This window comes from Pteropus medius, unplaced genomic scaffold (genome assembly GCF_902729225.1).
Source record: "Pteropus medius unplaced genomic scaffold, Ma_sr-lr_union100, whole genome shotgun sequence".
Classification (NCBI taxonomy): Eukaryota; Metazoa; Chordata; class Mammalia; order Chiroptera; family Pteropodidae; genus Pteropus; species Pteropus medius.
In genome coordinates this window covers 1,321,965-1,341,712 of record NW_024351543.1, presented here as the reverse complement: position 1 = coordinate 1,341,712, position 19,748 = coordinate 1,321,965, and the positions used below count along the sequence as shown (strand labels likewise).

The following is a 19,748-nucleotide window of genomic DNA, read 5'->3' as shown; positions in this document are numbered from 1 at the left end:
GGGACAAGGAACTTTTCAGAAAATTTAAGGTTTTTAACCTCAAGCTAGTGTAGCCCAATGTATTAATCACCACTTAAGAATAGTTGAGTTCTAAAATTCTTGTTTAGACAGAATTCTAAATTTGAAAGTGGATTTAAATCACCTTTTCCCTCCTTTATTACCTAGTTATCACTTAGTAAAACACTTAGGAATTAAATATTTACATATGTATGTAAAAACGCTTAAGTTTAGAAACTGTAAAGTATATGGAACTTAATTAATTGGGAAAAAGTTGTAAAAAATATCATGTACTTTGAAATGTTTCTGTAATAACTTCTGCTTATCATCATTTTTCAACCAGAGGAGGAAACTTCCTGTAGAATGTTGGAGACCCAGACAATTAGTTAATAAGGAAGAAAGGTTTACTAGGTTGTTGCTACCAATGCAGGTATCTTCAGGAAAAGAGTACATGAAGTAGTCTTCTATCCTTTCCCTCCTACCAGTTAGGATCTCTTGTTGAGAAATATCAGATTCTAGAATGCTCTGGCTGCCCAGGATATCCCACCTAGGTTAGTGTGGCTTAGGCAGTGCCTATATTTGTTAACTCATCTGCTAGTTTTCCCATACAAAACTGATCTCAGCCAGAGGCCATAGGATAAATACCAATAATGGAGGGTCCAGGCAGTTCCTTATGCCAAAGGAATCCCCAAAGGAGAAGTTTCACATACACATTCAAATAAATGAGAAGTGTCTTTGTGAAGCCCCTCCAATGACTCTTCCATGAAGAAATATCCCATTTTACCTAGAACCAACTTTATCAACATCGGTAAATGTGTGTTCCACTAGTATTTGTTCCATACTTTCGGTCAAGAACTGGAGATGGCTGGACTTAATTAAGGGCAAAAAAGAAGAGAGTATGTGGAGAGGGCCTCAGAAGGCCTGAAGTTGGAGGATGCTGGTAGTTAGCTGGTAGTTTAAGTCAGCAGCATCAGATTATCTGAGGAGAGCGTGTGGTTATGCTGAGTGGTGGCATTCCCAGTGAACCCCAAATAAGCTTCTCCATCTCCACTGAATAAAATGTACTATTGTATTAATCACTTGGAAAAGTAAGAATTTTTTCTATTATTAGCTCCTATAAATTCCTATGTCATTTATCTCTATTTCATCCGTCAGCTCTGTTTTCTGAAACAAAACCATTTGAGCTATATTATTAACATTCTCAAAGGAAATTCTACCAGACTACCAAGTGCAATTTATTTTAGCTAAGACTTATTTATATTTATTGTCTAAGGCAGGCTTAGATAATATATGTGTCGTTTGGTTCAGAAATAGTAAATCTTAGTTATATGTGATAAGCTTCAACTTTGAATACTTCAAACACCATATATTGTACACCTATTCTTGCCTGGTTTCTATGCTATGCACCTTATATACATTTTCTTCAATTTTCACAAGAAACCATTTTATAAATTAGAAAAGTGAGCCTCAGAGAACCTAATTAATTTGACCAAGGATATAACAGATAGGAAGTGACCAAGCCAGGATTCAAACCTAAGCCTTTTTGACTCAAAGTACACCTCCCCACTATTTAAAGCACTATCTCATGCCACTTCTAAAGATGTAAAATAGTTTGAATGACCTTCTAGGAGTCTGTGTGGTTTTAATAAGGGAGAAGGGGGCTGCCATAGCATGTGATTCTGCTATGCAATTTGCAGGAGCATTTACGGACTCTGAAAGAGCCCTTTTGGGGGAATTAGAGGTATCATTTCTTTTCCTCAACGTTTCACCCTTAGTACCATGTAGTATGCACTCTCTGGCTAGAGTTATATGTGTGACCAATAAATGGATGTATATTTTCCCCATCCTAATGGTCATGCAGATGTGATTTATCTTATGGTACATTGAAAATAGGAGCTGTACAAGTTTGTACATATTAAAAGAAAATAAATGGACTGGAAAAAAGCAAAAAGGCAGCATGTGTCATGAATGTTTCCTATTTGCCTGAAACACACTGAAAGTAAGAAACATACATTGTCACTATTTGTCCCAGTTCTGGAGATGCTGCATACTTTTCTGATGATGTCAGGATATTATGGTTTTGGTGAACATTTTTTTCTTAAGAAATTGATTTTTAAATCCTGTAATGTTTACCCTTATGGATCTTACTCTAGTAAGAGTTTTAGAAAGGGTTCAAAGATTTGCCTCTCTCTACCAATGATATCCTACCAATGATATTTCAATGCTACCTTTAGAAACAGTCTATGCATCACTTCTAGGAGCCTCATACTTTTAGGCATATTTGTGTCGTTGCTCTTGCTATATTGTATTACAGTTTTCTATTTAGATGTATATTTTCCCTTTTAGAGTCCAGCGACTAAACTGTGAGCTTCTTGAAGATAAGGGCTGTGCTTTATTCACCTCTTGGTACCCAGTATTATTCACTTCCTAGGATAAAGTACGTACTCAGTACACATGTTTCCAATAACTTAATGAACTTGTAGTCAAACACATGAAAACACACACACATTTCATCAGAGACATGAATAAAATTTTCTGTGTATTAGCATGTTCCTCAAGTGCTTGTGAAGTTTTAACATTGCTTATGAACAGATTGTTATGTTTCTGCCTGCTCTTGTCACTTTGAGGGAAATTGTTTAAACTTTGAAAAAAAGTTTTTTTTACCTGTTTGTATCTTTGTTTTTACTCTGAGTATCACTTTTACATATGGACTCAAGTGTGCTATCAAGCACTGATTACTTGGTTGAACCACACAGGTAGTGTTATAAATCTTTATTTGTGTACTGTTTGGTGGCTTTGTTCAAGCACATTATCTGTGTGTTTCAAAAAATAAAAATACTTGGATAGTGTCAGTTAACTGGAAAACTCTTATTTAAAAAAAAAAACTCAGCATTTAATACAGTGATTGACATATAGTTGGGATTCAATAAATGTTTGTGGAATACATGAACAAATCAGCCATTATTGTTAATTGTGTTGAGGATGAGGTATGAGATTTTTTTTTTTTTTTAAGAGAAAAAGAAAACTGCATGAAATGCCCAGTATCAAACAGCAGGATTAGAATAAATCTGATACTCATAATTCTTACCTCTGTGTTTCTAGGCTGTTACACAGGCTCACTGAGAAGTGTTGTGTATGTCTGATTTCTCAACTTCACCCTACAGTAAACTTTTGCAATCTGGAGGCTAGAGACCTCTTTTGTAAATGTTGTCTGCCCGATGACTGTGTTGGCACTGAGGAGACCTTAGCAGATAAAGTGGAGGAACATATGGCTCCCATCTGAATACAAATTGGTGGACATAACGTGGTAATTCAGCTGAGATGTCCTCTATATTATAAACTGAAAGAGTATGATTAGAGGTGTTTATAAATGGCATCTGAATTCCCCCCACACCCCTCCCCACCCCCTTTCCACTGTAGTTTTATCGGCCTGAATCATAGCCATCTAGCGTCCCAGTCTCACTGTGTTATTTGTTAAAATGGCCAGCGTGAGGAATTATTAATTAAAGCTAACAAATCACCCTGACGAGCTGTGCCCTGGCGTGGCTGAAGGTTGATTGGCGAAAGTGTTCTCCTTTAGAGAAAAGACTTTTTGTGCTTGTGACGCAGTCAGGGACGGATTATTGAATATTCAAGTTAGAAGAAAAATCACAGGACAAGCAAATTGAGTATTTACTGGCAAATAATTGCTCTCTTAAGCTGTGGCTCTCTTCCTAAATTCTTAACATTCCCGAGGGTTAGAAAGAAACACAGAAAAAATGCATCGGTACAGAGTACATTTCAAAAAATATATATAGACTGATGTTTCAGACTTGTGCAGGTAAGTGTGATTGTGTGTGTATGGAAAGTGAAAGAACAAGGGGAAGCAAGAGAAAGATGGGGGAATTTTTAATATGGTGAGTTTTTTAAATCAAGTTGTTTATTGGAGTACTGCGTGGCGTATTTCTAAGTTGACTGAGAATTTACTTTTAGTGCTGCATTTATTGTGAAAGTTAGAGAAATAAGGAGGGAGGGTTTTCTCAGTTACTTTATGTCTTTATCAGCAGAAGAATACATTAATATATAAACTTTGTTGGATATATGTATTAAATTATCACTTGATTTAAGGCTCTTGAATTATTCTCAACATTGTTAATCATAAACTGTCTTAATAGTGTCCCAAACACATTTGGGTACAAGTATTGCATTTATTTTTTAAAGTAAACTCTGTTTTATATTAGGATTAAGCTAGTCCTTTTTCAGAATTTCTAAAAGGACATTACAGTTTTGGAATACGTAGTTACTTAGACTTCGGGCTTCTGTAATAACTAACGTGTCCTTATTGTCAATTGTGTAGTCTTTTTATCTGAAATGTTGATCAGACTACTGAGTTTTGTGGACATTCTAAGGTAAGTGAAACTAGTTTAAAGGCTTTTCCAAAACCAAATTTAGATACATAAAAGTATAAGTGTGAAAACAAAGTCTCATTCTATAGATAAAATGTACACACCAAGAAGCAAAGATACGCTCCTAAGTACAGCTAGATTTTGTGAACAGCATTATCAAAACACATATGTCCACTGAGGATAAATTTCTTATCCTATGAAAACCTGGAAAAAATGCTTTTATCGGCAACAAACTGTTTTTGAAATGAGAATAATTGGCTGATGAAATAGCATTTTAGGGTTGTAATAACTATGAATAATATGGATTTAAAACAGAGGCATAAACATAATTTAAAATAAATTAATTAATAATCGGAAAGTACTTTAACGATAAAGCATCTACATGATAGTAATAATAATAGGAATAATCAAAAAGGAAAATCTGGCAATCACCCAGAAATTAGATCAGACTGTCATAAGGTTTTAGAGAATCAGAATTGTAAAATATATGTATATAAAACTTATATTTACCTTCCAATCTATTTCTTGAATTATGCAGCATTATGCTGGTTAAGATTCTTTCTTACTATATCCTATTTTATTTAAAAAATACAGTTTGCCTTACTATGTAGAATACAGCTCATAAGAAAGTTTAGAAAATGTATTTTTTAAAGTTTTAATTTCCACCGGATCACATTTTGTCCTCAGCTCTTAAGAGGCAGCCTCCTTAAAGTTTCTTGTGACTATTTGAGGGCACAATTTTGTCCATTATTTTGAAATAGCAAAAGGGGCATTTAAAACATGTGTTCAGAGACTAAACCATCTGCCTGCTTTATTATGAATACCACAGAATTATGAGGACTTGGAAAGGCTCGAAAATTGAACCAGAGTTCTATGCAAGATTTAAAAATAATACAGCACTTTGATTTTTAAAAGTGTTTTGTAACCAGTTACTTTCGCTAAGTATTTCATTGGTCTTCGGTGGTAGAATAGTAGCATTGCATCCTTTTAATATATAGGGAATGAATGGTAACATGTAGTTGAGTGGCGTGAACTTATGGCAAGTTAGTGGTAATATTTGCAATCCGATTTAACACACCAAATTTAAATACCTTTTGGAGTTTGAGAATGACTTGTCAATAGTGAAACTAGCAGTGAATTGGAGAAACCTTATAAAACGGTGACTGCTGGAACAAAAATGAAGTCCAGCTGCTAACTTCTGGACTGTCTACAAATGAGTTGCAAGAGACGCAAGGAGGTCAGACTAAAAGCACTTCCATAATTCAGCTGAGATATAATGGAAGAATGAATAGGTTATTGGTTGCCCATGCTGAGGGCGGGAGGCGGGGGGACAAAAAAAATAGCATTACTTTGCATTATTCTAGGGTGGTACTATATTTCTTTAGTATCTGAAAGGATATGAGATCCAGAAATTAAAACTAGAACAAGAATCGTATTTAGGTCCCAAACATAATAATATTTCAGCTCACAGCAGTCATATAAAGACAATCAAGATGAGTATCATTGTGAAGATGTTGAGTGCCCAGTTAGAGTTCTTCTAACCTACCTGAGTTTTACTAGAGTTAGACTGAGACTAGCTGGAGCACTATCAGAGGAAATGCAGAAAATGCTGAACCCAGACTAAACCCAGCCTGAATATAAGCTTTGGGTGTTGAAATTACTTATCGCTATTTGTTGCTTAATGAAAATTATTTATTAAAAGGAAAATAAAAATGAAAGCAAAGGACCGAGGTGTTTAGTTTGAAGATTCTGGGTAAAAAAGTGTATATGTACATATACATGTATATATATATATTTGAAATACATAGATGTAAATGATACAGATGCATACATAATTTTTTTAAAGGAAAAATGTTTTCAAAATTGTACACTTTGTAGGCTGATTAAGCCTAGGACTTTTTTGGGCAGTCTAAAGACTAACACAGCTTTTAACACAGCAACAGTTGGCTTTCAGAACTGAAAGATGTCAGAATAATGTTCTGTGATGAAAATACCTATGTCTCATTTCATGTGGATCTTCTCATAGTGGTGTTTGAATTTTATGCCTCCTTTAATTGCAATAATCAAGTGAATCTAATAGCCCAAAGCCTACAAATATCTCTATTTTTTGAGGAGGTTAGTTTTTATTTTATATTTTTGCTGCATTTTATATATATTCCTAATACACACACACACACACACACACACACACACACACTCTCTCTCTCTCTCTCTCACTTTTTGTTTGTTTTCTTCCTTCATTTCTGCCACCTTGTTCTAGTGAGGTAATTAAAATGGTTGAAAAAGAAATAGATAATACAGTAAAATATATGGATTAGAAGTAGATAAGAAAGATGAACAAAATAAAACAAAACAATAAACAAGGGCAAGGATACAAAAATGAAGTCTGGAGGTAGGTCAGGACACAAACCACATTCAGTAAAGTGCTACGCATGTGCCTTTAAACTTTCTTGCAGCCAAGTTGAAGAGAAAACCATGACAAGTTATGCAAGTTACAACATTCATAAGAATAATAAAATATTTTCCATCATTCATTAACTAAAGCTCTTGAAAAAGTGACAGACTCTGAGTTTTTAGGAACTCAATGCTGAGACGACACCCATTGAAAATAATTGTAGGCTGCAGAGACCCAAAGGTCAGGGCGGAGCAGAAACAGTACCTTCCCTGGGACATTCGTGGAGAAGTAAACTTTCAATCCCAGGGGATAAGTATCGGGGGGGAGGGGAGCAATGAGATTGGCAAGACAGAGATCTTACGGAAAATAGGAAGTCCAAGAGGAAATTTTAAAAATTATTTAATATAAATATATACATACATTTTTATAGTAAATCAAAGATTTAGAAGGCATCTACTTTTATAATATCCATTAAAACACATTTTTCTCAAATCTCGAGTCAACATTGCTTCCCTAAGTTGTTCATGAAACATTGCCGCACTGCTGCCATTCCTTTTACTTTAAACGCACTGTGAAATTTTTTAAAAAGCCCTTTCTGGCTGGAAATGCCCTGGCATCTTCCCTTGTTTCATTTTCAAAAGTCTTAGCAAACTGCATGGTCTTTTTCACAGGTAATTTTCATGTTTAAGTTACATTGAATATGCTAGTCTTTTCTCCATATTGAAAAGGTGAAGCATAAAGATTTCTTTTGCATTGCCTTTGTAACCCAACCCATAGTAGGTAGTCTGAGGACCACCTGTAGCAGAATTACCTAAGGTGCTTGTCAAAAGGAAGATTCCTGGATCCCATTCCAGGAATTCTGAATTAGAAATTCTGAGGATGGAGCCTGGGGATCTGCAGTTTAGGAAGCTGCCGGGGTTAGTTATGCACACTAAAGTTTGAAAACCACCATTTCAAGATTGTGACTTTAAATTTTCTAGTATGTGGATATGAAATGGTAGAATTTCCATACCACAGTTGGTACAGATTTATATTCACACTAACCAAAACGCTAATGTATGTTCAATTTAAGTTATGATTGCCTGCTAATAAAACTGGAAAGATTGGGCTTAGAAGAACACTCTGCATTGCAGAAAACATTCTTTAATTTTTTTAGCTATCATTTTAGCTATCTTTTATTGAAAACTACTATATGCTAAGTCATATGCTGGGGCTGGGTACTAGAGATACAAAGATGAAAAAGAAAAAGTCAGTCTGTTGTCTGAAAAAACTCATCATCTAGGATAATTTATTATTACTAGGATATTATCGTCTCCATACTAGGATGAGTATGAATTGCCACATAATCTCCTCTTGAATAAAGCTCAAGATTTCCATTGTATTATATCAGTATAAGTAGACATTTGTTGATAGCAATTTCATATGGTAAGACTCTGCTACAATTTGGAAGCTGCAAAACATAAGAAACCCTTTGTAGGGTCCTCCTTCTATCCCTCAGGGAGAGAAAGCATCTGCCAAGACTGGGATGGGAGGTGTCATGGGGACCCTCTAATTTCCTTTCTCTCATCATCAATCATTGATGTGTTACTAGGATCCTTTTTGAGAGGAGGAGAGAAATATGTGGGTGCACCTGACATTGTGAAGACTTGCAAGTCTCTTTCCACTGCCCCTCTGGGAGCTCAGCTGACTTGTAGGAAATACTGGAGCCTATATGGCAGCAGCATCCCTAGTTGGCAGGTGGGACTCTGCCTCATACTCTGCCCCCAAGTCTCAGCAGTGCCAGAACTTGGCTATCGACAGGCTAGAAGGGACATATTGTGTGTGAAGGAATTTGGTAGCTGCCATGAGAAGCAGGATGAGAGCTCAAAATTTCATGAGTGATTCATGTTTTCCTGGAAAAACTGGAGACACCCACCCCCTCTATTATTTCCAGAATAATATGGGAAATATTATAAAAACTTTTATATCTTTTTTTTCTTTCCTTCCCTTCTCTTCACCACATATTTATTGAGCATTTAGAAGCATGCCGTTTTCTAGGAACTAGGAATACAGTGGTGAATAAAATAGTCTCTACTTTTATGATCTGTATTAGGTATGAATATATTAGGATATATAATATATTAGGGTAGAGAAGGTATAAAATTACTAAAGATAAAGTATAAAGTAATAAAATATAAATGTAAAAATAATAAGCTTTATTTCGGAGACATCGCCTACTGCATTCCCTATTACTTCCAATTATATTAATGTTATCTTATAATGTGTGTATGTATGTATGTGTATAAATATATATTTCTTGATGTATTAATAAACTTCTCTGGGGAACATACCAGTCAATTCAGGGCATTCCTTGTTGTGGGAAGCTCTTTTTCTTGGGGACCTGTATATAATGTAAGGGGAGAAACAAAGTGTGAAAAGATCATTCTTTTTTTTCTCTTTACTTGTTCTAGTATGTGTGCGTTCTGTTTTGGGTGTTCGTTTGTTGTTGTTGTTTAACTTAATGCTAGTGTTCAGGATTTCCAGGAATCTAAGAAGTTGATAAGTTATGGGGTCAGTATTCAAGGGACTAAAGCAGAGAAGACAACTAGCAATAACATGTGGCTTTGATAAGGTTCTATGGAGGACAGAGTAAGGAGTACTGTACTGTCCTTCAATGGATGAGAGTGTAGAGTAACACGAAAGGTTTCCAAGTGAAGTTATGTTTTAACTGAGGCTGACACCTAATAGGAAAAACAAAACAAAAGGAATTTCTTAAAGTTCTAATGTTTTAGCTGATTGCCTAACTAATGCATGCCCTCGTGAAAATATTTTGAACAATAGGACACTATATTTTTTTTTAAAAATAAAAGAGGGGCAGTGTACAGCCATGCCACCCTGAACAAGCCCCATCCCTTCTGATCTCGGAAGCTAAGCAGGGTCGGTCCTGGTTAGTGCTTGGATGGGAGACCACCTGGGAAGACTGGGTGCTGTAGGTGTTAAAAATGAAAAATAAGGGATTGTAAGCTGACAAGGTCCTTGCAATCTGTGAGGTCAACCAAGGGTTACCTTGCCTAAAAAAAAGGGGGGGAGGGGCAGTGGAAATCACCAGTTAACTCAGCACTTAGAGAAACCACTATTAACATTTATCAGATATTTTTTTGAGCATGTATTATGTTCTAGGGTTATCCAGCCAGCCACTGTCTTCTCAGAAAGGAGGATTTTCATTAGCAGGCAGAATGAATAGCAGCAACTCAAGCTTTAACGCCTATTAGTGGTCTTCAGATTTGGGCTTACAAACCAGCTGGATACTAACCCTCACTGATATAGACAGAACATCACAAATGCAGTATTCTGCAGAACAAACATCACATCATAGTGCCTGCTCTAACCCCCACCTAGTGTAGATACTATAGTCAGATTCACTGGTTCTGCTTCACTATCTCAGTGATCTTGGGCAAGTTATTTGACCTGTGTGTATCTCAGTATCTTTATTAACAGTACCTACCTCATGAGATATTTTGAGAAATTAATAAGATAATGCATGTAAAGAGCTAAATGTCGTACTCGGCACATAGTAAAGTATTCGATAAATGCTATCATTATTATTATGCTGATTACTATTTTATTACTATTACAGTTATTTTCATTACCAAGGAAACTTGCTGAATATAGTTTGTCTAGTGCAACTCCATTATCGCTACTGCCAAACTCAAAACATATTTTCTACTGAGGGTGGGTCAGAGATATTATCTTTGTGATACACATTAAGAATCTGGGTTTATAGATGAAAATTATAAAATAATTGAGCTCAGTAGATACATGATTTTTTTCTTATTATCCAGGCTAATTTTCTGTTTCCAGGTAAAAATGATGTTTAGATCTGCCTTAAATGCCTTTCATGTTACAGATTTTATGTCAATGATTTGTAACTAACTAGGTTTGTTTTATTAAAAGGAACTTTTAAATCCAGAGTCCTAATGTTTTTCTCATAGTGCTACAGTTCTTAATACCATCAGTGACTGAAAAGATTAGAAATACAATTTTACCTAAAGATATATCTTTAGGAAGGAGAGGATACTACATTGTGAAGATCTGTATTTTAACATGATAGTGAACAAAGATATCTAGCCTAACTGGTGCCACGTAGTAGGTACTTAAATAATTGTTTTAGTTGAATTACATTTTATAAGAAAAGGCATGTAAACATCAATGTAGATGTTCTGTAGAAGAGTAAACAATTTTAAGAGAACGATGATGCAATGGAATAACAATGTATTAGAAAAAAAGCAATTCTGTAAAATCTTGACAGCACATTATGTTAACTTTTTAAAATTGTAGGCTTGCACCAGTGTGAAAGGCAGAATTATACAATGAAGAGAACGTAGATTTTTTAGTTGCAGAGCCATGTATTTGGTTATCACCTCTATATTTGCAAATTACTGTATTACGGACATGCTATCTCTTGTGTCTGAGTCCTCAGACGGAAAATGGAGCAATAATGGCTTTGTTGCATTATGTGCGCCGAAAAGAGTTCTTGAAACATAATAGTTACTCAATAAATGATATTCGCTAACGGCAGCAATAACAAAAATAAGACATAAAAGCCTCGTATACAATGAACATAAGCTCATTATATATAGTATGCATATAATATTTATGATTGATATATACTGAGATGTAAATACTAATATTTGAAATTGCCTTGCTTAATATTTAACACAGTAGGAACCCTGTAAATTTTTTCTATTTAAATTCCTTCATGAAATTGCTTTAGTTATTCTAGTTCAATAGAAATAGAACTCAAAAATCTAAAACTAACTTTATCTTTTGAAAAATGACAGTTAAAGCAAAGCTACCAAAAGATACATTACTAAAATAGACAAATAATTTGAATTTAATGCAAATAAAGAGCAGGGATTACACTCCACTTCAAATGGTAGAAAAAGTGAATTAACTTAAGGAACTCTTAAGTGACCCCAAATTTAAATATATTAAGTGCAAGTATTTTAAAGATCAAAAGGCTGTTGTTTCTAGTTGCAGTGGTAGCTACATATGGAAAATGGCTGCAGAGATTCACAAATACAAAAATAGTTCATTGCTAAATTCGAAATTCTGTTAATGTCACAAACAGTGGGATGTGAAACACAAATGAATTGTGATGACAGTTGAGTCCCAAGCTGCCTATTTTTTTTCCTGAGATTTGTCCATATTTGGCTTTATATTTTTCTCAGTCCTGATTTAACCCATCAATATTTGTATTTTCTGAAGCTAGCACCACCTTGGATCATACCACTTAAGGATTTTTTTTTTCTTAAATAATCGTCAGTTCCTAGGAATTTTGCTCTCACGGCTTTCCTTCCCACAGATTCATATCCTTAAACCTTTTTTTTGCCTCTCACCTTAGAATCAGTTTCGATCACTTTTTAATCTACAGTTTTCTAGTTGTTCTTTATTCCTCCATTTCTCTCTCCTATTTAAAGTGTCTTTCCATTCTTTTTCATCTGCAGGCTGTTCATACAGGGCACATTTCTTCTCCACGTTGCTTTGACTTTGGGCACTTCCTGTCATCCTGATAATCTATATTCACTTCTTACTGTAATTTTTAAAAACCTGGTTATTTAAATGTCGCTCTTATTCTTTATGATGAATATGATCCTGGATTTGGGGAACAAGACTAGATACACTATATTATGAACTGAATAAAGCTCCCTTTTAACTACAGGAATTCCCTATAACCGTAAGCTAGCATGTCTTTTGGGAAATGTCATTTTAAAAAATCTCTAAAGAGTATTGCTAAAATTACCAAATTATTTTGACTTAATGGATTTTGAAGCGTGGATACCAGACTTAACTCACAGAGCAACAGTCATGGCTAAATATGTTTTATCTGGATTTTACTGCAGGCAGTGATTTGGCTGCCATTTATTGAATGACCTCTCTGCACCAAGCATTTTACATTTAATTCTTAAAACAATCATGTGAGATAGGTACCATTATCTTCACTTAATAGATGAGAAAACTTTGACCTATGGAGGTTAAATGACTTGTTAAAGGGTGGAAATAGGATACAAGTGTAAGGTTCTAAGGCTAAAACTCATCCTTTCTCCATTACCACATGCTTGTGTCTGGTTCTATATTTACGGTATTGGTGATGGGAAGGAAGTTTGTAGTATAATTTAATTGAGGGCAGAGCCAATTTCATCAAAGCAAACAAAGTGATAAGATTTCACTGTGTTATTCTTTTTATAGGACTATGAACCCAAAGCTATGGATTTACTAGATCTCCAAAAGGGTGAAGCACATGAGTACAGGTGATTTTCTTTACTGCTCCCTTTGGTTTCAGGAGACAGGCTATTACTAGTTCAGAAGAAACTGGATCTTAAAATGGGTAAACCATAGACCAGGGGTTTCTGACTTCCCATCAAAAGCCTCCTGTGACTTGTGCTAGTCATTTTCACTAAAATTAAAATTATTTTCAGCAGATGTATTCTGAAGACCTATTCCTCACCTAATTTCTGAAAAGTTGTTGTTATTAGTAGTAGTAGTAGTAGTAGTAGTATTTAGTACTTTTATGAAGCAAATATGATATATTTTCAATTCAGTCATCCATATATTTCTTGTATGAGGCATTAATGCCACTTTACTTTTTTTATAGCGCTTTACATTTTACAGTTTAAGAAATATATACAAAAAGGAAAATAACACACTGTCTCTTCCTCAAGCTCGCCAAAAGTAGAGATATATAATTTAGCCGTGATTTTCACATACAGTAAAGCAGTGGTGGGAGTGCTCTTCAGATCAAGAATCTTTATTTTCCAGGGTGGTACTCAGGCCTGGTTTTCGAATTTGTCCTTGTGCATTTGGACCATCAAATTTTCCAGTTTGCACTCGAAGCCCCAAGACCTACCTCTGAGCAAGGATTTGGGGGTTAGTGTGGATTGGCTTAGTACTTTATTTTACTACAACCACATACTTAATTTGGGTCAGAAGCTTTAAGAGGAGCTTCTGAAATTTCCCTAGAATTTAGAGTGAAATTTTAACTAAAAAAAAAAAAAAAAAAAAAAAAAAAAAAAAAAAAAAAAAAAAAAAAAAAGAAGAAGAAGAAGAAGAAAGAAGAAAGAGAAAAAGAAACTACAACAAAAGCCCTGCAACTATATTTTTTCAAATATTTCCTCAAAAAATAAAATTAAAAAAACTTTATTATATGATGCTGGGTTTCGGATTATACATCAGGAATGCTTACCCGGGGCTACATCCCTCATACTCACCCTTCCTCTGATCACATCACCTTTCCTCAGATCACAATGAATGCTCAATTTCCTTCTTGCAAAGACTGGCCATTGCCAACTTTGATATGTGTCTTCATTATAATTTATTTCTCTAAATTTAAAATGGGGTAGATGTTTCACTCTCACTTGTTGAAGAACTAGAAAGTTTTATTGTGTATGTATCAATAATCACTGTAGAACTTGGCCCCAAATCCTGTTTTTTAAACAAGTATTACCATTTTCTACAAATCTGAATACCATTAGCAATTTTTATCCTATCTCTTAATCTCAAATTTATTTAATTTTTATTCTCTGCAAATTATTGAATCCATGAAATATAAGTGAAAATTAACAATCCTAGAAGATTGTAATATGAAAGTTTTCCATTCTTAGTTGTATTCAAAATGGATTTCTCGTCATGTTGTTTGTAACCTATAGTGTATCATTTTCACAAACATAAATTATATAGATTTTAAGGCATATTCACGGATACTTATTAGCAAAAATATGGAGGAAAATCTTACATGTAAATACCCCATCCCCTCCCTACACCATGAATCTTGAACTCGAGAAAATATTTTTCCAACAATGGCACATCATGTAATGCTTGGTGAATTTTAACATTTGCATTCCCTGGTGTGCACGTTTGTGAAAAGTATTGAAGACTTACAACCTCTTTTTTCCTTTAGCTGCACATGGCTCAATCTAATAAATTTTGAATACAGATTCATTATGATTATAATCCCAATTATACCACATTTAAAAGCAATGTTCTAGACTGTGTTTCTCTGCCAGCATGACTCCACAAAGAAAACGAAACCAATGCTAACAAAACCCTCCTTAAAACAGAGTAAAATGGGACTTGCAAGAACTGTTTTTGAAAAATTGTTTGAACAGTAGCTAACAACCAATTTTTCAAACACCGTTGTAGCCACTTCAAGCTGTAGAGCGGACAGTGCACAGAAAAAAATCAACAAAAGGAAAAGATCTCTGTCACAGATGAAACCTAAAGTACCTTTAAGACCAGTTCTTTCTCCATGCATCTATTATTGCATTCCACTAAAAGGTGTTGAAAAAAGTTCGCCAGCTTCTACTAGAACAAAGTGTCCAGACAAGCAAGTCTGTAAATAATTAAAAGAATAAACTAGAGTAGAAGAAGGGAATTGAAGGATGGGGGGAGGAAATTAAGCACTTAAAATGTTTAGTTTACCAAAACCAGAAAACCCAGCGAAAGAAAGAACTTGTTCTTTAAAAGAAGATACTTTCCCTCCTTCACCAGTGACTCAGAATTGATATTCTGATGATAATAGAAGCCCTTTCGGTCAGGTTGGTGGGAGGAACACTGTCTTCACAAAGGCTTCACTAGGTTTTCAATTGCCCAGGGCAATCTGATCAGTGCGTCCTTGTTTCTAGAATTGAGCAAACCAAATCGGGATGAACAACCTATGGTTTAATCGTTAACTTTTAGAACAAGGGACAGGGAGATGCTTTTTTGCCACAATCCCAGCATTCATTCCAATCTCATTGGTAAAGTTTGTTCTGTGAGCATTTACAGCTTTCCGGAGAGTCTGATTTGGGCTGAATCCTGAAGATAGAAATACAGTCTTCATGACCTCCTTGCCCTGGATTCTCCGTTAACACAGGTGAATTTTTGTGATAAAACATGCTCTAGAATCCAAAGTATTGATATTTATATTATTATTACTGATATTATTACTTCTATCTTATGTTGGCAGTTATCTCTCCACTTTCCTATTCTAGAAATAAGTGAGAGTTCTGTGAATATGCAGATTTGTTTTCTCTGAGTTTCTCTGAGAAAGTTTGCATCTTCTTCCAAATTGGAAATTCGAGATATTTTGAAATACAGCTGTATGTGCAAGTCCAATCCTGCTTTTTAATGACCATGGAGAGAAAAGATCCTAAAAACAATCTTTTGTTCTACGAAAGGAGAAGACAAAGGACGGGAGATAATTGTGTATTTTGTCTAATACTGTTTGGATGGTGATCTTTTTATTAAGGTCTCTGCTTTCTTAGAATCGTAATCAGAGTCTTCTCCTATGACTAAGAGAATCTCCCCAACTCTGAACAGCCTCCCATCTCTTCAAAAGTATGGTAACCATGGACTCAGATTTAGTATACTTGAAGAATGGGCATTGGGTTATGAACAACTACTAAGGGAAAGTAACAAGAAAATTGAAGGTAAATTTGTAATAAGCGTCGAGGTCATGGAACTGTTGGAAGAATCTGGTATCAGGTTGCTGTTAATGTTATAGCTAAACTAAACAAGGGTAACAACAACAAAAAACACAAAAACAAAAACAAAAACACACTTCTCGTTCCCCTCTCCCTGTTTCCATTTAAAAACAACCACCACTAGAACAAACAGCCCAACAAAGAGAAAATGCGTGTATCTGTGTTTCTGGTGTATGATCACATAGCTTCACTGTAGTTCCTCTGTCACACATTAACAGTTATTCATTCCCAATGTTTCTCAAAGCTCACCTTTGTACATGACTCCATACCTGCTCTAATAGTGTTACTATTTTCTCTTCTTCGTTCTCTCCTTTTATCTGCACTCTTTTTTTTCATGGGTGCAAAGAGGCTTTCTCTGGACTCTGCATGCATTCTCCATTTCACTAGGAGAAATGGAGTATTTCTATAAGATGCCTTTTAAAGTTATAACGTAGCAAGAATCGATTTTAACCAATATTTGACCAGTATTATTGAAAAATTAGCAACTGTATATTCTATATACACACACAGAAGCTGCATAAAATGCAAATTCTATTCATGTCTGATCTCTTCTGCATTTATATAGTGACTATTGCTGTAGCATCTATGCACTTTATGTTATTTCCTCTTATTATTATTTACCACCTGATCATTCCAAAGTGCTTTTTACAATCAGAGAATTTCGTTAACAGTCCATTCCCTCTCTCTATGTTTTTCTGCACCCTTGCATGTAAAAGTATCAAGCATCTTAGCAGCTGTATCAGATAAATTACAGTAAAAAAGATTGAGTGCTGCTGACAGGAAGGGGGGAATCCCAAAGCATCTCCTAAGATCCAGGTTATGTTTTATAGTATCCAAATAATGTAATATTACAGAAATATACATAGAGTGAAAGCACCATGTATCTATATACTTTTATTCATCATGTTTTCCACCATTGCAATAATCGGAAATGTGAGGTGAGCAAGGGGAATACTGTCTGCACTTCACATATAGAGAGGTTTGGGCAATTGCATCTTCTCACTGTAGAAAACTTGTAATTTCTCATTTCTTCTTGAGCTGCTTGTAGCCCATAATTATAGAAGTTAATTCATTTTAAAATCCAAAAGTTACTATCGTATTTTCTAAGACTAAAGATAGAGACGTGTTTATAAAACGTTCCATTGTGATTATAGATGAAAGTGCATGGTTGGTACCTTAACAGTTTGATTGAATTAAAATCAAGTTCACTCTGGGGTTTCTTTCTCAGCTTCACTCCTTGCTTTCTCTTTGACTCCAGGCTAATTGCAAAACCTCTGGTTGACTTGGGCCTCGTCTACACATTCACAGTGAAATTCAAAAACGAGGTTATTAATCTAACTAAGGTAGGCTATAATATTATTTCTCTAAATACTTATGTGAGAGAATTTTCGATTTCTGTCTTAAGCAGATAGTAATAAAAAAATTACAATTTTATGCATAATCTCCTTTTATCCTTAGATAACCCTGATGAAGTAGATTCATCAGGATAACCTGGAGATGATCAGAATCATTTGGAGGGCTTGTTAAAATACAGATTGCTGGGCCGTACCCTGAGAGTTTCTGATTCTGAGTCAAGGGCAGGGATGGATAATTTGCATTTCCGATGAATTTCCAGGTAATGCTGGTGGGAAGGACACTTTTTAAACCACTGCAGTAGGAGAGATGTGGCTTAAGTACAGAAAAGGAAATGAGGCTAAGAGTGGCCTTAATCACGAGAGTAAAGTGGCAGAATGTAAAGAAAAACCTAGAACTTCTGAGTAGAAATCTTACTGTCTTTCTACTACCCACGTTTTTTCTTTACTTCTAGTGCTTTTAGGATTTGGATCTGAGTGACTTTGGTAGCCTTGAGATCCTGAGTGAAATAGTATTGTAAAGGAGTGGTAACTGGATCTTTTCCCCTTGGATCTAGTAGCTACTCTTATAGGATTTGTGAAAGGAGAGGAGGAGGCAATTCCAAACTTTAGTGAATACCTTGGTATGAAGGGCTTTTAAGGCCAGCCTGCCTATACTTCATTTTCAGAGATAAGAGTAATAAATTCGAGGCTTCTTTGTGTTCATTCATCATAGCCCATAGATACATATGAATAAGTTCTCTTTGGTGGACTTGTGACCTATTCTGCTGCGCAAATGCTTTGTAAAAATTTCCACATGTATATTACATCTACTGTCATGACAAACAAATGTGGCAAGGAGTACATGGTGGAGCGGAGGAAAAGCCACTGAAGAGATGAGCACACTTGGTGACAGTTGGGAACTACTGGCCTAGTAGTTAAGAATCTGGATTTTTAAGTCAGACAAATCTGAGTTCATATCTTGACTCTTCCACTCAACTGTGCAACCTTGAACAAGCTATTTAATCTCTGTCAGCTTTAGTTGTTTCATTTGTAAAATCCAATAGTAACATTTGCCTTGGAGGATATTTGTGAGAATTAAATGAGATGATACATTTTAAACATTGACATGGTTCCTGACTTGTGGTATGGATCTATTACATGTTAGCTGCTGTTATTGTTATAATGCACATTTGGTTTCCTTATCTGTAAAGTGAGCGGAGCAGTTTATGAGATAGAGGAAAAAATATTTTAGGGTTATCTGTGGACCCTTGGCTGTCACCTTATCCACAGTATGCTGCTCAGTTCCATCTTGCCCTGTTCACTTCCTGAATATTCATATTATGTTAGGTGTAATCTTTGACAGACTCAACCTTTATTACCATATTGTAGCAACTATTACTACTTTGTCCTCCTTCCCATTAAGATAAAAAAAAAAAAAAACTTGAAAAATAGAACCAGTCCACTGAAACTCCCATTTGAGGTAATGGAGATATGATGTATGGTTGACATATAGGTTTAAGAAACAAATGGCAAAGCTGTGTAAACATATACAAAAACTAACATGGATCCTCAGTTGATTGCTATTTTTCTGCCATTACCCACTCTAAGAGTTCAATAATTGGTAGCTTTCATCACAGAGGAGGAAGGGTGCCTACACCCCGCTTCATGAAGATTATTGTAGTTTGTTAATTCCGTTGATTTCCTCTGAGTCCCTACCGAAAGTCTTAAAGAAGCCTTAGTACACAGATGAGTGCTAACGATTTTTAAGGCAGTCACGGTGTTCTAAGCCCGTTGGCCTGTTTACTAGGTTATACTTTTTAGATCATTTTATATCACCAATTTAAAAAATTAGATCCTTTTTGAAAAATCTCCCATTGTATCTCCCTTAAACTATATAAATTATGTTTTTTGGATGGACAAAGAGGAATTATTTGACTATCCAATAAAAGTACAGATGGTTCCATTTTCCTTGACTCATCTCACAGCACACATTAGTCAGGTCACATGCCTATTTGGAGATTTTTGTAGCACTAGGTCACTTGCTGAGCTTTGGGGCACATAAAAGACTGTTTGCCTGGCTTTTAAGTTTGTGGATCTTACACTGTGCCTGGCATGGAGATAGGAAGGACATTTTTTT

The 19,748-nt window shown here is 35.2% G+C and overlaps 1 long non-coding RNA gene and 1 pseudogene across 15 annotated transcripts in view; both read left to right on the top strand.

The window, feature by feature from the left end:
* Positions 1 to 19,748, top strand: part of LOC120586611 (uncharacterized) — a 696,355-nt gene that overhangs the window by 341,195 nt on the left and 335,412 nt on the right. For 2 of the 15 annotated variants that reach the window (XR_005648749.1, XR_005648759.1), the window contains exon 4: positions 17,536 to 17,620. The exons of 9 other annotated variants lie outside the window; for them this stretch is intronic. This is a non-coding gene — a long non-coding RNA (uncharacterized LOC120586611). Of the gene's footprint in view, positions 1 to 101; positions 3,818 to 13,878; positions 15,668 to 17,535; positions 17,621 to 19,748 lie in introns of those variants that run through there. 4 more of the 15 variants (XR_005648751.1, XR_005648754.1, XR_005648750.1 and 1 more) reach the window with 4 other exon arrangements.
* Positions 9,634 to 9,752, top strand: LOC120586844 (uncharacterized; annotated as a pseudogene).